Source organism: Narcine bancroftii, chromosome 1 (assembly GCF_036971445.1).
Source record: "Narcine bancroftii isolate sNarBan1 chromosome 1, sNarBan1.hap1, whole genome shotgun sequence".
In the NCBI taxonomy this organism is placed as follows: domain Eukaryota; kingdom Metazoa; phylum Chordata; class Chondrichthyes; order Torpediniformes; family Narcinidae; genus Narcine; species Narcine bancroftii.
In genome coordinates, this window is record NC_091469.1 from 250,200,849 (window position 1) to 250,220,914 (window position 20,066).

At 44.4% G+C, this 20,066-nt stretch overlaps 1 protein-coding gene across 4 annotated transcripts in view; it reads left to right on the forward strand.

Annotated features, from left to right (window-relative positions):
- Positions 1 to 3,984: 3,984 nt before the first annotated feature.
- Positions 3,985 to 20,066, forward strand: part of agbl2 (AGBL carboxypeptidase 2) — a 191,103-nt gene continuing 175,021 nt past the window's right edge. For all 4 annotated transcript variants that reach the window (XM_069894445.1, XM_069894451.1, XM_069894459.1 and 1 more), the window contains exon 1: positions 3,985 to 4,066. The gene's annotated coding sequence lies outside the window, so the exon portion shown is untranslated. The remainder of the gene's footprint in view (positions 4,067 to 20,066) is intronic.

Below are 20,066 nucleotides of genomic sequence, written 5' to 3' on the forward strand. Positions count from 1 at the left end.
CTCCTGTATTTTTAGAGATACAGCACAGTAACAGGCCCTTGAGTCCATGTCACCCAAGTCTATCCATGTGAACCATCGACCTTCTAGCCCCGTCCAACTTTGGAACTGGGTGGAAACCAGAGCACCCGGAGAAAACCCACACGGGTCACGGGGAGAATGACAGCAGCAGATTCAAACCCGGGTCGCCGGTGCTGAAATAGCATTGTGCTAACCATGCTGCTATCCAGCTTATCATCCATTCAGTTGGAGACAAGCCTGTTGGACCTCCATGACAATGCTGACCTTTTGCCATTCCACAGCGATCCCATTAGGATGCATTCCAAGATTAAGGAAAATGTTGGAAAAAAACTCCACAGATCTGAAATGAGATATTGTCCATGTTCTTCAAGACCAGAAATAGATGCAGCGGGAAAGGAGGGTGAGGGATGTGTGGAACAAAAGGGAATGTCTGTGATGATTGAAATGGGGAAGTTACCATCACAGATTCTTGGCTGTGTATGCAAGGTGGTGGGACTGTCTGGCAGGCTAGACTGGGTGGCTTGGTTAGCACAATGCTGTTACAGCGCCAGCGATCAGGACCGAGATTTGAATCCCAGGCTGTCCATAAGGAGTTTGTACGTTCTCCTTATGTCTGCGAGAGTTTTTCCCTGGGGGCTCCAGTTTCCTCCCACCGTTCAAAAAAAAAACATACCGGGGGTTGTAATTAGGTGTAATTGGGCAACACAGGCTTGTGGCCAAAATGGCCTGGTACTGTGCTGTATGTCTAAATTAAATTAAAAAAGAAACAGCCAATATGACATTGCAGCAGCCCCTTGGGGCCCCTCTTAAAATGAAGGTCGAACGTGACGATCCAGCGGGCTGCATGAGGCCTCCAATTGGCCACGACTAAAGGGGTAACTGGCCTATCAAGGAAAGCAGATCCCAAATCTACCAATCAGTGTTGAGGGGGCTTTGACCACACCCCTCAGCTTTAGAATAAAAGTAGGGCTGTGAGCCCAACAAGGCTCAGGTTTAACTACTCAACTGGGGTTCACGTCGTTCTTTCTGGGAACAGCGTGTTCTGAGCTAACTGCGAACAACTAGAACCTCTCCTGCGCTGTAGGCTCCGCAGAGCCATAGCTTGTAGCAGCCAGCTACGACATAAAACTAAAAAGAGGAAACTGCTGGAAAAGCATCCCAAAACAGAAGGAAAAAGGTTAGTGCAGGTTATTTAGCGAGCTTTGATTTTCATTTACAAAGATTCATAAACACAAAATGTTGATGGTTTCTCTTTCCACATATGCTGCCTGATCTGCTAAGTTGCTCATGTGCGTTTGTGTTTTGTTTCAGATTTACAGCATCTGTGTTTTTTTTTCAATTTTCCATCTCCTCCACACCGTCCTTTGACTCTGCCTGGCTTCAGAAGTGGACATATTGTGTACCACTGCATTGAAGATCTTCTATGTTCTGCATTATCCTGTTCTATTACTGTTTCAGTGAACTCAATAACAATTACAGTCGTAGAGTTCAACAGCCCCACGGAAACAGGTCCTTCAACCCAAGTTGTCCATGCAGACCAAGTTGCGTACCTGAGCTAGTCTCATTTCACCTACTTGTTGGCCTGTGCTTCTCCCCCCACCTTTTCCTGAGTCCTGACACAAGGCTCAGGCCAGAAACGTTGATTATCCTTTTATTTCCTAGAGATGCTGGGTGATATGCTCCAAAACATTTGTGTGTTGCACTAGTCCTATTGGTCTGTGTTCACCCCATATCCCTCAAAACCTTCCCTGTCCACGTACTTGTCTGAATGTCTTTTGAACAATGTAATTGTCTCACCTCCAGTGCTTCCTCTGGCAGCTCAATTCACACACCCACCACCCTCCGTGGAAAACATTGCTCTTCCTGTTCCTTTTACATCTCACCTTAAATCGGTGTCCTCTAGATTTAGATTCCCCTACTCTTGCAAAAAGACTGACCACCCACCAATGATGATTTTATGAACCGCTCTAAGGTCCTCTGTCGGCCTCCTACGCTCCAGGGAGAAAGATCCCCTCTATCCTCACATATCTGTCCCTGCTTCTCTGCTCGGTGCCCTGACCAAACACCTGCATCACCACTTTGATGGAACTATGTACCCCTCTGTTCTGCAACTCTCTCCAGGGCCATATTATATATGCCCCGACTGGGTGTAAATCCAATACCTGCCATCTGTCCCAGTTAAATTCCATAATGATGCATGATCTTTATATTTTGAAGTCTTGTAGCTTGTTTTGATATGTTTTTTCCATGACATCTTTGACACATCGTTTCTATTTGCTTTGCTGCTGCTGGCATTAACTCTCTGCCCAGAACTCTCTCCTGATGGGATCCCTCTCCTCATGGCTTAATGTTTGTACACAACAGTGTCTGTACTGTCCATTCAATCACCCTTTACTGTGCAATCCATCCAGAGCAGGAATTTAATTGCCAAGGAGGTGAACAATTCCCACGTGTGCATTAGGTCCTTGTGGGTCCAAGCTGGTGGGTCTGGACAGCAAGCTGTAAGATCAAAACACAAATGTGCAGGAGAAACTCAGCAGGTCATTTCAGCATCTACTGGAAATAAAGGGTGATCAATGTTTTGGGCCTGGACCTTTTGTCAAGGAAAAGCAAAAACAGGCAGTTGTCTGAATAAAAAGGGGGGGCGGTTATGGAGAAAGGTGGAAGGGACCAGAGAAGCACAGGTAAGAGGTGTGGGGGAGGGGTTGAAGAGAAAAAAGCTGAGGTGATAGTGGAAGAGGGTGGCTCTCTGAACTGGGAAGGGGCGGGGAGATGGAGGAAAGGAATAAGGAGAGAGAGAGACTCAGCATAGGGGGTGAACAGAAATTGGAGGTTGATGTTCATGCCGTCTGGTTGCAGAGTGCCCAGGCAGAATATAAGGTGTTTTTCCAATTTGCGGGTAGCCTCAGGTTTGGCAGTGTACAAGGCCATGGAGGTCGGTGTCGGTGCGGTTGGTGGTGTGTGGAATTGAAATGGCTGGCAACTGGGAAGTCCTTGCTGCTGCCCCGGAAGTTGGGAAGGAGTTCAACCAATTATTCTCCCAGTCTCATCGATGTAGAGGAGGCAACATCAGGATCTGTGTGTGACCTATTGAGTTTCTACAGCACTTTTTCGAACAGATTAAACACAAATTGAGGTGCTCATCTAATTCCTGCTAATTTTCTTGAGTTTTAAAATTGACGTATTTATGACCATCAGTAAGATTGTTGAGAGGGTCAGAGACCCTGCTTCAGGTGACCCTGTACCTCGCTACCTACCCCTGCGCTGGATCACGAAACAATCTGTCCGCACCATTGAACCGTAACTTTCTTTTACCTTTCACCAACAGCAACTGTGAACATTTAACCATAATTTTATATTCTCCTTTCCTGCCTTGGCTGACTCTATTTACACTATCTACACGCTCCTGTGTAGCAGCAGTAAGTTACAATGTGTGGTACGTTTGCCTTAGCTCCGGATTCACCCTGGACGTCACTGCCCCAGCTCCGGATTCACTCTGGACCTCACTGCCCCAGCTCCGGATTCACTCTGGACCTCACTGTCCCAGCTCCGGATTCACTCTGGACCTCACTGCCCCAGCTCCGGATTCACCCTGGACCTCACTGCCCCAGCTCCGGATTCACTCTGGACCTCACTGCCCCAGCTCCAGATTCACTCTGGACCTCACAGCCCCAGCTCCGGATTCACTCTGGACCTCACTGCCCCAGCTCCGGATTCACTCTGGACCTCACAGCCCCAGCTCCGGATTCACTCTGGACCTCACTGCCCCAGCTCCGGATTCACTCTGAACCTCACTGCCCCAGCTCCGGATTCACTCTGGACCTCATTGCTCCTGCTCGGGTTACTTTTCCCGTTCCCCGAGCGAGCGGGGCGCCGCTTCCTGGGCGGGGTTCCGAGCCCTCCCGCTTCCACAGTTGTCAGGAGACCGCGTTTTTTGTTGCTGCCGTTGCTCGGAGACGCCAGAGAAGGAGGGAGTGTGGAAGGAGAAGAGCGGGCTATGCTGTGAGCCGAAGAGAGATCGGGGGAAGAGAGCCAACGAGGACAGAAGGTGAGGGATGCGGGTGAGGGAAGGAGGGAGAGTGATGGTGTGAAGAGAGGGCTGTGGGGAGGAGGGAGGACGGGGGAGAGGGATGTGCGATAAGGGAGGGTGTGTGAGGTGGGCAGGAGTGGGAAGGGCAGGAGGGAGGGAGGGAGAGGGGCAGGAGGAGTGGGATAGGGACGGGAGGGGAGTCGTGGCGTGGGTTACGGCAGGGGTGTGCAGGCGCAGAGGCGGGAAGTCCGGGTGCTAATATTCCCGACACGGAGCTGCGTCAGGACTGCCCCCCGCGACGGCAGGACACAAATCCAATGGGAACGAGGTACTAATTAAACTGGAGTTACACCGGGAAATGTGCACACGGACTATTGGCGTGTGCAACACACAAAGGGGCTGGAGACACTCTGCAGGTCCTTGGAAGTAGTGGGTACCTAACGTTTTGGTCCTGGGCTTTTCCTCAAGGGAAAGACAAACAGCTGCATCCAGTGCTCCCATTGTGGACTCCTCTACACTGGGAAATTGGATGCAGACTGGAGCACAATATCAGCTGCAAGCGCGGGGACCTCCCAGTGGCCACACCCCATTCCCACACTGACATGTCTATCCATGGCCTCATTCTCTGCCAAGCCCAGTTTACCCTGCAAATCGGAAGAATAACATGTCCTACTGTTGCTGGGCACTCTCACTCAGATTGTATTAACATCCTCCTCTCCAGTTTACATTAAATCCCTCTCCAAGTCTCTCTCTCCTTCTTTCCATAAGCTACTGACCCCCTCCCCTGTCCATTCAGAGCTACCCCTTCCCCACCCCATCACTTTGCAGCTTTTTGCTCTTCTACCCTCCCACCTATGACCGAGCAGGTACTCCTCCCCCTGCCCTACCTCCCTCCTCTCCTCCCACTCCCACCTTTATATTCTGACACCTGCCTGTTTTTTTTGCACATACCTTGAGGAAGGGCCCAGGCCCAAACTGTTGGTTGCCTTTACTTCCTACAGATTGTTGTGTGACCTGCTGATTCGCTCCAGCACGTGTATGTGTGTGTTAATTAGATGTATGGTCTCAGAGTGCGACTGAAATGCATTGTATCAATGATAGGCAAAGACAGTAGAGCAGAGACACGTGAGAAGATTGGGGCTTGTATCAGAGGAAGATTGGAACATGATATCCAGTGAGGTCCAGAGAATCTATCAGGGAGAGCAAGATTGACTGGAGCACCTTGTATTAGAAGAATACTGGCATTGTATGAAGGGAAACCTGGTTGTAGAGAGTGGGGCAGCACACATGGTATCAGAGAGATATACAAAAGTATGAGGGCACCATTTTGCACGCAATGTCCCAGTCAGCTGGACATTGCCACACTACCTATCCTTCGTGGAAATATTTTTCCAGACCATGTCCATAAGGCGGTGGTCATCACTGAATGTCCTGCAGATGCTAAGGGCCAATGACTTGATGGACACAGTGGGGTGTTTCCCTGAGCAGACTGTCCAGGTCACCTGGTAGAATGCCTCCTCACCAGTGCACACTAACAAGCGCCAGGACTTAGCCTGGCTGGGCACGAGAGGAGCCCTGTCGGTCAAATCCCTCCTGTACATCAGGAATGCCACTCACAATGCACATTTTCCTCTAAATGTCTGCAGAGGAGTGGAGATAAGCACTCACATCTCTGCATACTGTGGATTTTCTAACAGTGCATGGAGAACTATGAAAAGGTCCTTGTCACAGTTCATCCCCAGCAGCTGCTGATCGACAGGCTGTTTCCCAGATGCAAGCAGAGACAGACATCCAGAGCTGTTGGAAGATCATCATCTTGGTGAAAGACGCCCTTTGGTTTGGCCATAAATTGTTGGTCTACAACACAAGGAGATGTCAGTGAGGAAATGCTGCCAACTGGCATATTCCAGGCTGCAGGAGTACTGGCTGAGTGAAATACTGATGCAGCCAATGTGGGGAAGGACCACAGAGTGGAGTCCTGCCATTACAGGGCATTGAGGGGCTAAGACTGAGGGCAAGTCCCTCAAACAACAGAGAGGGGAGTATTGAGAAGGCGCCACTGTAATGACAACAGTGTAATCTAGCAAATTAGAAGATTAATGTTAAGAAATAATAAAAAGTATATAAATATGACACAAAGGATGTTAAAAGACTTTGCACGGTCTTACTTTGCCGATAGTTTTATTGTGCATAAAGCAAGGAGTGGAGAGAGTGCTCCCCGCAGAATTCTACCGCCCAGTTCAACTACTGAAAACTCTATTCTTCTTTGGCTTGGCTTCGTGGACGAAGATTTATGGAGGGGTAATGTCCACGTCAGCTGCAGGCCCGTTTGTGGCTGACAAGTCCGATGCGGGACAGGCAGACACGGTTGCAGCAGTTGCAGGGGAAAATTGGTTGGTTGGGGTTGGGTGTTGGGTTTTTCCTCCTTTGCCTTTTGTCAGTCAGGTGGGCTCTGCCGTCTTCTTCAAAGGAGGTTGCTGCCCGCCGAACTGTGAGGCGCCAAGATGCACGGTTTGAGGCGATATCAGCCCACTGGCGGTGGTCAATGTGGCAGGCACCAAGAGATTTCTTTAGGCAGTCCTTGTACCTCTTCTTTGGTGCACCTCTGTCACGGTGGCCAGTGGAGAGCTCGCCATATAACACGATCTTGGGAAGGCGATGGTCCTCCATTCTGGAGACGTGACCTACCCAGCGCAGTTGGATCTTCAGCAGTGTGGATTCGATGCTGTCGGCCTCTGCCATCTCGAGTACTTCGATGTTAGGGATGAAGTCGCTCCAATGAATGTTGAGGATGGAGCGGAGACAACGCTGGTGGAAGCGTTCTAGGAGCCATAGGTGATGCCGGTAGAGGACCCATGATTCGGAGCCGAACAGGAGTGTGGGTATGACAACGGCTCTGTATACGCTAATCTTTGTGAGGTTTTTCAGTTGGTTGTTTTTCCAGACTCTTTTGTGTAGTCTTCCAAAGGCGCTATTTGCCTTAAAGGAGCTGATGATTTATTTTAAAATCCTGAGACCACAGGGTTTGAGCCAAGATGGTGGTGCTGACTATCTTTGAGTAAACTGTACTTCTCCAAATCCTCATAGATCTTATCCTTAAGAATCCTCTCCATTTGGACATCACTGTCGTAAGACTTACCAGTCTATAATTCCCAGGATTCTCTCTATTACCTTTTTTTAAAACAAGGGGACTATATTTGCCATTTTTCAATCCTCCAGCACCTCCCCTGTGGCCAAAGAGGATTCAAAGATCATCACAAATGTCCCAGCTATCTCTTCCTACAGCAATCTGGGGTAGATCGTGTCCAGCCCCAGACACGTATCAATCGTAATATTTTTAAGATCCAACACTTCATCTTCCTTAATCTCCACATCATCCAGCACACAGGCCTGTTCTTTTCTGACCTCATTCTGATCAAGTTCCTTTTCTCTGGTGAATACTGATGCAAAGTATTTATTTAGGACCTCTCCAACTTCCTCCGCCTCCAGGCACATGTTGCCTCCTTTATCCTTTAGTGGACCCATCTTCATTCTTGTCATCCTTCTGTTCTTCACATGTACATAGACCGCCTTGGAATTATCCTTAATTCTACTTGCCAAGTCCTTCTCAGGCCACCTTCGAGCTCAAGTCCTTAAGTTCCTTCCTGGCTACCTATACTTCTCATGAGCCTTCCTGTTTCCGGTACTGTAAGATGGAGAGCATTGTGGGCAATGTAACAGGACAAGGGTTGGGGTACTGTAAGATTTTTGTTTTCACACTATGAACCATACTCGGGGTCGGGGGAGACAGTGAGTCAGTGCCTGGTGTCGGGTGAGAGGAGGAGGAGCCAAGAGAGAGCATCAGAGAGGTGAGTAGAATAAATAGCTGGATTTATTAATTTGGTTAGTCCAATCTATATGTAAATTCGAGCTGGGAGTCGAAGGAGGAGAAGCTCGGAGAGAGTGACTTGGAGGTAAGCAGTTAAATACAAGGGCTTACTGGGGCTTGGGCCTACTCAAATCAGGCTGGGAGTCTGAGGAGACAGCAGCTGGAGTTTGAGCTGTGAGTCAGAGGAGTAGGAGCTTGGAGAGAGTGACTGGGTTAATTGGTCAAGGGGCCAGTAAAAGGAGTAAAAGGGGAGGGAGCGGCCAGCGAGGAGCAGCGCACTGAGTGAGTGGGGCACTGAAGGAGTGGGACTTCCAGCCTTTGGCTCAACAGGCTTAGGCAAAAGCAGGCGAGGAGAAGGGTAAGTGGCATTATTTTAGCTCAGCCATGCCTATGGGGTTAGTGCTTTGTACTGGATGTCAGATGTGGGAACCATAGGTGAGTCCCACCCTCCCAAATAGCCACATCTGCGTCAGGTGCACCGAGATGCAGTTCCTTAAGGACCGAGTTGGGGAACTGGAGCTGCAACTTGAGGACCTACGGCTGGTAAGGGAGAATGAGGAGTTGATAGATTCAACTTTCAGGGACATAGTTACCCCAAGACCAGATGTGTCAGGTAAGTGGGTAACTGTCAGGGGTGGGAAGAAAAATACCAGGAAAATGGAGAGCACACCTGTGAATATCCATCTCAGTAACAGGTATATTTTGTTGGATGCTGTTGAGGGAGATGACCTGACAGAAGCTGGCAGCAGTGACCAGGTCACTGGCACTGAGCCTGGCATGGTGGACCAAAAGGTAAAGAGGAATGCAGTGGTCATTGGGGACTCCATTGTCAGAAATACAGACAGGAGATTCTGTGAGCCAGATAGGTATGCCCGCATGGTGTGCTGCCTCCCTGGTGCAAGGGTGCGGGATATCTCCAATCGGGTCCAGGGTATTCTAAAAGGGGAAGGCGAACAGCCTGATGTCTTGGTACATGTGGGTACCAATGACATAGATAAAAAGGAGAAAGTACTGAAAAAGGATTACAGAGAGCTAGGACAGAGACTAAGAAATAGGACAGCCAGGGTGGTGATCTCTGGTTTGCTACCTGTGCCAAGTGCAACTGAGGACAAAAATGGAAGGTTAAGAAAAATGAATGTGTGGCTGAGGGGCTGGTGTAAAGGACAGGGTTTTGGCTTCTTGGATCATTGGGATCTCTTTTGGGGAAGGCATGACCTCTACAAGAAGGATGGGTTACACCTAAACCCAAAACGGGTCAATATATTGGCAGCTAGGTTTGGTACAGCCATCGGGTGCGGTTTAAACTAATTTGGCAGGGGGGTGGGAACCTGTATGATAGGGCAAAGGACAGAAAAGATAAAACAGGAAAAGTTAGGTTAGGTAGCGAAAGTTGAAAAATCAGAAAGAGCAAGGAGGGTGAAAAAAGCAAATCTGAAGGCTTTATATCTTAATGCAAGAAGCATTCGGAACAAGGTAGATGAATTAGCTGTGGAAATTGAGATAAACAAATATGATTTGATTGGGATTACAGAAACATGGCTGCAGGGTGGGCAAGCCTGGGAACTTAACATCCCGGGGTATACGATATTTAGGAGGGATCGGCAAGAAAGAAAAGTGGGTGGAGTAGTATTGATGGTGAGAGAAGGGACCGACACGATTGACAGGAAGGATATTAACTCAGAAGATGCGGAATCTATATGGGTAGAACTGAGGAATAGCAAGGGGCGGAAAACGTTAGTGGGGGTAGTATATAGGCCTCCAAATAGTAGTGTAGAGGTGAGGGAAGGCATTAAAAGAGAAATTAGAAAAGCGTGCAATAAGGGAACAGCTGTCATCATGGGAGACTTTAATTTGCATATAGATTGGACTAGTCAAATGGTAAAAATACAGAGGAGGAGGAATTCCTTGAATGTTTACGGGACGGTTATCTAGACAAATATGTCAAGGAACCAACTCGGGAGCAGGCCATTTTAGATTGAGTATTATGCAATGATAAGGGACTAATCAGCAATCTTGTTGTGCAAGGCCCTTTGGGTAGGAGCGATCACAATATGATCGAATTCTCACTCAACATGGAGAGTGATGAAATTAAAACTGAGACTAAGGTCCTGAATTTAAATAAAGGGAATTATGATGGTATGAGACGGGAGTTGAGTAAGGTTGATTGGGTGGTGTTTATGGGGGAGTTGACTGTGGATAGACAATGGAAAGCATTCACAGATCTAATGGAGAAATTGCAAAAATCGTTTATACCGGTTTGGCATAAAAATAAACCAAAAATGGTGACTAAACCGTGGATAACAAGGGAAATTAGAGACAGCATTAGGTCCAAAGAGAGAGCATATCAATTGGCCAAAAAAAGTACCGCAACTGAAGACTGGGAGCAGTTCAAGATGCAGCAAAGGAGGACAAAAGGATTAATCAAGAGAGCAAAAATAAATGATCAAAGTAAGCTTGCGGCAAATATAAAAACCGACTGCAAAAGCTTTTATAAATATGTCGAGGAAAAGATTGGTGAAATCCAGAGTAGGTCCTTTGTAGTCGGAATCAGGGGAATATATAATGGGGAATAAGGAAATGGCAGACCAATTAAATTCTTACTTTAGTTCTGTTTTTACAAGAGAGGATACAAATAACCTCCCAAGGATGTTGGGAAACATAGAGACTAATGCAAGGGAGGAACTGAAAGAAATCAGTATCTCTAAGGACATGGTCTTGGGGAAATTGATGGGATTGAAGGCAGATAAATCCCAAGGGCCTGATAATCTACATCCTAGGGTGCTGAAGGAAGTGGCCATTCAGATAGCAGATGCTTTAAGAATTAATTTCCAGAACTTGATAGACTCAGGATCAGTACCCATGGATTGGAGGGTAGCTAATGTTACCCCACTATTTAAAAAGGGGGGTAGAGAAAAAGCGGGGAATTATCAGCCGGTGAGCCTTACATCAGTAGTGGGCAAAATGATGGAATCCATTATTAAGGATGTAATAGTGGAGCATATGACTAGCAGAGAAGGGATCAGACGGAGTCAACATGGATTTACAAAAGGTAAATCGTACTTGACAAATCTATTGGAATTCTTTGAGATGGTGACAGGTAAAATAAATGGGGGAGAGCCAGTGGATGTGGTGTACCTGGACTTCCAAAAGGCCTTCGATAAGGTCCCGCATAAATAACTGGCTTCCAAAATCAAGGCTCATGGGATTGGGGGCAAAGTATTGATGTGGATTGAGAACTGGCTGGCAGGTAGAAGACAGAGAGTTGGGATAAATGGCTCGTTTTCTGAGTGGCAGGCGGTGACCAGTGGGGTGCAACAGGGATCTGTACTGGGAACCCAGCTGTTCACAATTTACATTAATGATCTGGATGAAGGGATTGGATGTAATATCTCCAAATTTGCAGATGACACTAAGCTAGGAGGGGTTGTGTGCACAGAAGAGGGGGTCAGGAAGCTCCAGTGTGATTTGGATAAATTGAGGGACTGGGCAGATACATGGCAAATGCATTACATGTGGATAAATGTGAGGTTATCCACTTTGGTAATACAAACCGGAGGGCAGATTACTATTTGAATGGCAATAGATTAAGAGATGGGAAAGTGCAGAGAGACCTAGGGGTACTTGTGCACCAGTCACTGAAGGCGAGCATGCAGGTACAGCAGGCGGTTAAAAAGGCAAATGGTATGTTGGCCTTCATATCAAGAGGGTTTGAGTATAGGAACAAGGATACCTTACTGCAGCTGTACAGGGCCTTGGTGAGACCCCACCTGGAGTATTGTGTGCAGTTTTGGTCACCTGCTCTAAGGAAGGATGTTCTTGCAATGGAGGGAGTGTAGAGGCGATTCACCAGGCTGATACTTGGAATGGCAGGAATGACTTATGAGGAAAGATTGCGCAAATTGGGATTGTACTCGCTGGAGTTTAGAAGATTGAGAGGGGATCTCATAGAGACATATAAAATTCTGGCGGGACTGGACAGAATGGATGCAGATGGGATGTTTCCAATGGTGGGGGAGTCCAGAACCCAGGGCCATGGTTTGAGGATAATAGGCAAACCATTTAGGACCGAGATGAGGAGGAATTTCTTTACCAAGAGGGTGGTGAATCTGTGGAATTCATTGCCACAGAGGGCAGTAGAGGCAGGTTCATTAAATATATTTAAGAGGGAATTAGATCTATTTCTTCAGTATAAGGGAATTAGGGGTAACGGAGAGAAGGCGGGGACGGGGTACTGAACTTTAAGATCAGCCATGATCTCGTTGAATGGCGGAGCAGGCTCGAAGGGTCGAATGACCTACTCCTGCTCCTATCTTCTATGTTGCTATGTTTCTATACTGTCCAAAATACACACAGACATTTCCCTCTTGTCATTTTCTCCCCTCTCCCTTCCCTCCCTCCTTCACCCCTCCCCCCTCCGCACTCACTCAATGTTCAACCTACATGATACATTAAACCCATTAAACAATGTCATCACACAATGAAAATAAACAAGAAATTAGTGTCTTCTACTTTTACATACTGGGTCAGTTCATTTCGTCTTCTTCTCCTTCTGTCATTTTAGGCGGTGGAGGTCCACGGTAGGACTTCTCTATTGTGTTCCATGTACGGTTCCAAAATTTGTTCGAATACTATGATGTTATTTCTTAAATTATATGTTATTTTTTCCAATGGAATACATTTATTCATTTCTATGTATTCTCAGGCTATCTTCTAATTTCCAGATTGACATAATACATTTTTTTGCTACAGCTGAGGCTATCATAATAAATCTTTTTTGTACTCCATCCAAATTCTTTACTTCTTATATTACTTAGAAGAAAAATCTCTGGATTTTTTGGTATGTTGCTTTTTGTGATTTTGTTTAATACCTGATTTAGATCTTCCCAAAACTAAACCACTTTCTCACATGCCCAAATTGCATGTACTGTTCCCGTTTCCTTCTTACAGTGAAAACTTCTGTCTGATACTGTTGGGTCCCATATAGTCTGTGTAACCAATTATATTGTATCATGCGTAACCTCATGTTTATTGTATTTCTCATAGTTCCAGAGCATAGCTTTTCCCATGTTTCATTCTTTATCTTTATGTTTAGATCTTGTTCCCATTTTTGTTTAGGTTTACAGCTTGTTTCCTTGTTCTCTTTCTCTTGCAGTTTGATGTACATGTTTGTTATAAATCTTTTAATTATCATTGTGTCTGTAATCACATATTCAAAATTGCTTCCTTCTGGTAACCTCAGATTGCTTCCCAATTTGTCCTTCAAGTAGGTTTTCAGTTGGTGGTATGCAAACATTGTACCGTGAGTTACACCATATTTGTCCTTCATTTGTTCAAAAGATAATAATTTATTTCCCGAAAAACAATTTTCTATTCTTTTGATCCCTTTTCTCTCCCATTCTCGAAAGGAAAAGTTATCTATTGTGAAAGGGATTAGTTGATTTTGCGTCAATATTAATTTTGGTAGTTGATAATTTGTTTTATTCCTTTCTGCGTGAATCTTCTTCCAAATGTTGAGCAGATGGTGCAGTACTGGTGAATTCCTATGTTGCACCAGCTTTTCATCCCACTTATATTGTATATGTTCAGGTACCTTCTCCCCTATTTTATCTAGCTCTAATCTGGTCCAATCTGGTTTTTCCCTTGTTTGATAAAAATCTGATAGGTATCTTAATTGTGCTGCTCTATAATAATTCTTAAAGTTTGGTAACTGTAAGACCCTTGTTTGTACCATTCTGTTAATTTATCTAATGCTATCCTCAGTTTCCCCCCTTTCCATAAGAATTTCCTTATTATTTTCTTTAGCTCCTTGAAGAATTTCTCTGTTAGGTGAATTGGTAATGATTGAAATAGGTATTGTATCCTTGGGAAGATATTCATTTTAATACAATTTACCCTTCCTCTCAGTGTTAGTGGTAAGTCTTTCCAATGCTTTGTCATCTTGTAATTTCTTCATTAATGGCTGATAATTTAGTTTGTATAGATGGCCTAGATTATTATCTAGTTGTATACCTAGGTATCGAATTGCTTGTGTTTGCCATCTAAATGGTGATTCTTTCTTAAACTTTGTGAAATCCGCATTATTCATTGGCATTGCTTCACTTTTATTTGCGTTGTTCTTGTACCCTGATACTTCTCCATATTCCTTCAATTTCTTATGTAATTCTTATATTGATATTTCTGGTTCTGTTAAGTATACTATGATGTCATCTGCAAATAGACTGATTTTATATTCCTTCTCTTTTATTTTTATCCCTCTTATTTTTTCTGTTCTTATCAGTTCTGCCAGTGGTTCTATAGCTAACGCGAACAGTAAGGGAGATAGTGGGCATCCCTGCCTAGTTGATCTGCTTAATTTAAATTGGTTTGATATATATCCATTTACTGTCACCTTTGCCAAAGGTCCCTTATATAATGCTTTAATCCAATTAATATATTTCTCTGGTAGGTTGAACCTCTGTAGTACTTTGAATAAATAATTCCATTCTACTCTGTCAAAGGCTTTCTCTGCGTCTCAAGCAACCGCCACTGTTGGCGTCTTGTTTCCTTGTACTGCATAGATTAAGTTAATGAACTTACAGATATTGTCCGTTGTTCGTCTTTTCTTAAATCCAGTTTGATCTAGTTTTACATTTTTGGTACTATTATGGAGGAGTCACGTGATGGAGTAGTGGCTGGGAGGAGAACACCAGCCCTCTCCAGAAAAGAAGGAAAAAAGTAAAGAAAAAGCAAAGCCACAGACACACAAACCACAACAAATAAAAAATAAAGGTGTGGAGAAAATGGCACCAAAGAAAGAAAAGCCAAAAACAACGGAAATAAAAGACGAAGGAAAGACGTCGGAAGAGAAAGGTGAAGGCCTTACCTGTACGAAGAAGCAGGGACCCACCATGGAGAGAGGAGCCCACTCCCTGAGGTCAGTGGAAAACCCGAAGGGTCGCGACCCACCGAGCGCAGGACTACAAGGATGGCTCACGGAGCCAAATGGAGGTGCGCAATCGCGCATGTGCGCTGCGCACAACAAACACAACACTGACGGGAGGGGGGACCAGCTGTGAAGTGGAACTCCACGGCTTGAACAGCCGGGTAAGACCCGACAGCAGGGCTCTCAGCGGGAAGATACAGAAAATAATGGGAACGAAAGGGAGGAGAATGAAAAAAGGAAATCGGAGACTCAACAGATGACCAGCCCAGAGGAAGAGGACCAACATCAAGACACCATTAATAAAAAAAAAATACCCAGCAAACTGAGACAAACAGCCCAACAAGAAAGTCAGAAGAGACACAGATACAAGAAAGAGAGGTAGGGGACACAGGCCCTGGAGTGGACGCAGGGGAAGAGGAGGGAGAACATCAAGCTCTGCACAGAGAAATAGAAGATAAAGGGAATGGACTATACATAGATAGGAAATTTTTTCAAGAATATATGGAAGCATTAAAAGAATGCAGACATGAGAATTTAATGAAATAAAAAGAAGAATAAAAGGTACAGAAGAAAAAGTGAGTAGATTAGAGATGGTAATGACAGAAATAGGGAAAAGAGTAGACAAGCTGGAAGAACGAGAAACAGCCATAGTGGAAGACTTAAAAAGGAAATTGGAAGAGTCTGATAAAAAAATTAAAGAAACACAGGAGTTGTTAGCTCAGAAGATGGATATAATGGAAAACTATAATAGGAGAAACAATATAAAGATAGTGGGCCTTAAGGAAGATGAAGAAGGCAAAGATATGAAAGAATTTATAAAAGAATGGATCCGCAGGGTCCTAGGAATGCCAGAATTACAGGAAGGAATGGAAATAGAAAGGGCACACAGAACATTAGCCCCTAAACCACAGCCACAACAAAAACCAAGATCCATTCTAGTAAAATTCCTGAGATATATGACAAGAGAAAATATATTGGAGAAGGCAATGAAAACAATAAGAGAAGACAAAAAGCCACTGGAATACAAGGGTCAAAAAAAAATTCTACCCAGACATAAGTTTTGAACTCCTGAAGAAGAGGAAGGAGTTTAACGCAGCAAAATCAATCCTGTGGAAGAAAGCCTATAAATTTATGTTAAGATATCCAGCGGTGCTTGAAATAGTTATCCCGGGGCAGCAAAGCAGATTGTTCTCGGATCCGGAGAAAGCACGAGAATTTGCAGAACGTTTGCAAAACATACAGAGAGATGAAGAGATGTAATAAGAACAAGAATGGTGACAAACTTCATATAAAGAAGAAGAATAAGGTATAAGTAAGAACTAAGAAAGGGAAGAAAGGAAGTAAGGGGGGAATTAAGAGAGTGAGCTTTGTTATTTGTGAAGATAAAAGTATTTTCTGGAGGGGGTTGGGTGGGAGAGAATAACAGTCACTGCGAAATCAGTTGACGCTTGTGACGGGTTCCCAATCTAAATGGAGAGGGGAGATGTGGTTGCCCGACAAGGGGTAACTCGGTGGGGGGGGGGGTGTACATTTGGGGTTAAGGGAATTTTAGATGTGGGAATAGTGGAAATATTTTATGTTTTAGAAGTGTTGTCTTACAATGTGTTCAAAAAAAGAAAACAGAGGGAAAGGAGGGAAGGTGGTGATGAGGAAGCGGAAAGGAAAGGTAAACAAGTATGAAATGGCCATGTTGAACTATTTGACTTTAAATATTAATGGAATACATAACCAAATCAAAAGGAAGAGGCTGTTAAATTTACTGAAGAAAGAAAAAATTGATATAGCATTCATGCAAGAAACACATCTAACTGAAGTGGAACACAAGAAATTAAGGAGAGATTGGGTAGGGCACGTAACGGCAGCATCATATAATTCAAAAGCCAGAGGAGTAGCTATATTAATCAATAAAAATGTACCAATCAAAATAGAGGAGGAAATAATAGATCCAGCAGGGAGGTATGTAATGATAAAGTGTCAGATATATTCAGAATTTTGGAATTTGCTCAATGTATACGCACCTAATGAAGAAGATCAAAAATTTATGCAAGATATCTTTTTGAAGATTGCAAATATGCAGGGGAATATACTGATAGGAGGGGACTATAACCTTAATTTGGACTCAAGGATGGATAAAACTGGAAAAAAAGACTAGCAGAAAAAATAAAGTTACCAAATTTATGGTTAAATCGATGCAGGAAATGAAACTTTTGGATATATGGAGGAGACAACACTCAAAGGAGAAGGAATACTCATATTATTCGGGTAGACAAAAAACATACTCAAGGATAGACCTGTTCCTGTTGTCAGCCCACATCCAAGGGAGAATTAGGAAAACGTAATATAAAGCTAGATTGTTATCGGATCACTCACCCCTGTTACTGGCAATAGAGCTGGAGGACATCCCACCGAGAATGTATAAGATGGAGATTAAACTCCATGCTACTTAAAAGACAGGATTTTAGAGAATTCATTGAGCGACAAATTAAAATGTACTTTGAAGTAAATACAGAATCAGTGAAAGATAAGTTTATACTACAGGATGGAATGAAAGCGTTCATCAGAGGGCAGATAATAAATTATGTAACTAAGATGAAGGACTACAATCGGGAAATAGAACAGTTGGAAAGGGAAATAGCAAGTACAGAAAAAGAATTAGCAATAAAGGAAGATACAACAAAAAGAAGAGAATTGGCGGACAAAAAAGTAAAACATGAAACACTACAAACATATAAAGTGGAGAAGAACATAATGAAGACAAAACAGAAGTATTATGAGCTAGGAGAAAAAATGCACAAAATACTAGCTTGGCAGCTTAAGACAAAAGAACAGTATTGGCATCAAGGAAAAAGGACAAACAAATTACATATAACCCAACGGAGATCAATGACAACTTCAAGGAATTCTACGAGCAACTATATCGAACTGAGAATGAAGGGAAAGAAGACAAAAGAGATGAATTTCTAGCTAAAATTGAACGACCGAAATTGCAAGAAGAGGAGGAAAATAAATTAATAAAACCATTTGAAATAGAGGAAATACAGGATATATTAAAAAAACTACCGGACAATAAAACGCCGGGAGAGGATGGACTCCCAATAGAATTTTATAAAACATTTAAAGACTTATTAATTCTTCCTCTCCTGGAAGTAATGAACCAGATTGAAGAAACACAAAACATGCCAAACAGCAATAATTACAGTAATACCAAAGACAGGGAAAGATCCACTAACACCAGCATCATATAGACCAATATCTCTACTTAACACAGATTATAAGATAATGGCTAAACTATTAGCAAACAGATTGGCCGACTGAGTACCGTAAGATTGAGAGCATCGTGTGAAGGGCTCGGGTACTGTAAGATTGAGAACATTATGGGCAAATGCTGGGGAACTGTAAGATGGAGAGGATCGTGGGCAAGGGCTGGGGAATGGTAAGATGGAGAGCATCGTGGGCAAGGGCTGGGATACTGTAAGATGGATCTAACGGATGCTGCCTTCTTTATCTTGACCAGCTGCCTCACCTGTTTTTATCAACTATGGTTCCCTCTTCCTACAATCTTTTCCCTGCCCCTGCAGATTTGTAGATGGCATTTGATTTACACCTGGCCACACTCATGGGTGTGGAGTGAGCAGAGCAGTGGGCTAATCATGTATTCTTGAAGTGCACCTGTTATTGTCGCTGGTATTTCGATGTGATAAGAATGTCAGTGCATCTGTACATTGTATTTATGTACATGACAATAACCTCACCTGAAGACAACCAGTGCAGAAATTATACTAAGAGCATTATGTTCTCAATGCCTCAGTTCAGGCACACTCTGAAGTAATGTCTCTGTGGCGAGTCTCTACTTGGGAGGATCTGAGTCTCTGAACTAAATTCTTTTATTATAATTTGATGGGGAAGCGCTGGGGAACTGTACAATGGAGACATCATGGGCAAGGGCTGGGGAACAATAAGATGAAAAACATTATGTGCAAGGGCTGGGGAACGGTAATATGGAAAGCATCGTGGGCAATGGATGGATTATGGTATGTTGTAACATATCGTGTGCAAGTGCTGGGATACTGTAAGATGAAGAGCATTATGTACAAGTGCTAGGGTATTGTAAGATGGAGAGCATCATGGGTAAGGGCTTGGTATCTGTAAGATTGAGAGCATCATGGTCAAGGACTTGGGTACTGTAAGATAGAGAACATTATGGGCAAGCGCTGGGATACTGTAAGATGAAGAGCATTATGTACAAGTGCTAGGGTATTGGAAGATGGAGAGCATCGTGGGCAAGGGCTGGGGTAATATTAGAAGGAGAACATTATGGGCAAGGGCTGAGGAACAGTAAGATGCAGAGCATCGTGGGCAAGGGCTGGGTATCTGTAAGATGGAGAGCATCGTGGGCAATGAGTGAGGTACTGTAAGATGGAGAGCATTGTGGGCAAGGGCTGGGGCACTGTACGATCGAGAACATCGTGGGCATGGGCTGAGGAACAATAAGATGGAGAACATTATAGGCAAGGGGTGGGGAATGGAGCATCATGGGTACGGGCTGGAGTACTGTAAGGTATAGAACATCATGGACAAGGGATGGGGAACTGTAAGATGAAAAGCATTGTGGACAATGGCTGGGGTAATATAAGATGGACTGCATTATGGGCTGGGGTAATGTAAGATGGAGAGCATTGTGGGCAGGGGTTGAGGAGCGATAAGATGGAGAACATTATGTGCAAGGGCTGTGGTACTGTAAGATGGAGAGCATCGTGGACAATGGCAGGGGTGCTGTAAGATGGAGAGCATCGTAAGCAAGGACTGGGGTAATATAAGGAGAACATTATGGGCAAGGACTGGGGAACTTAAAGATATAGAGCATCGTGGGTAAGGGCTGGGGAATGGTAAAATTGAGAGCATCGTGGGCAAGGGCTCAGGTACTGTAAGATTGAGAGCATTATGCACAAGCACTGGTGTCAAGGACTGAGGAATTGTATGATGGAGTGCATCGTGGTCAATGGCTGTGTTGTGTTAAGTTAGAGAACATTGTGGGCAAGGGCTGAGATACGGTAAGATGGAGTTCATGCTCGGAAAGAGTGGGGCAACTGTAAAATAGAGAGTGCAACTTGAGCAAGTGCTGTGGAACTAAAAGATGCAGAGCATTATGTGCAACGGCTGGGATACAGTAAGATGGAGACATCGGGGCAAGGGCTGGATTACTGTAAGATGGAGAGCATCATGGGCAA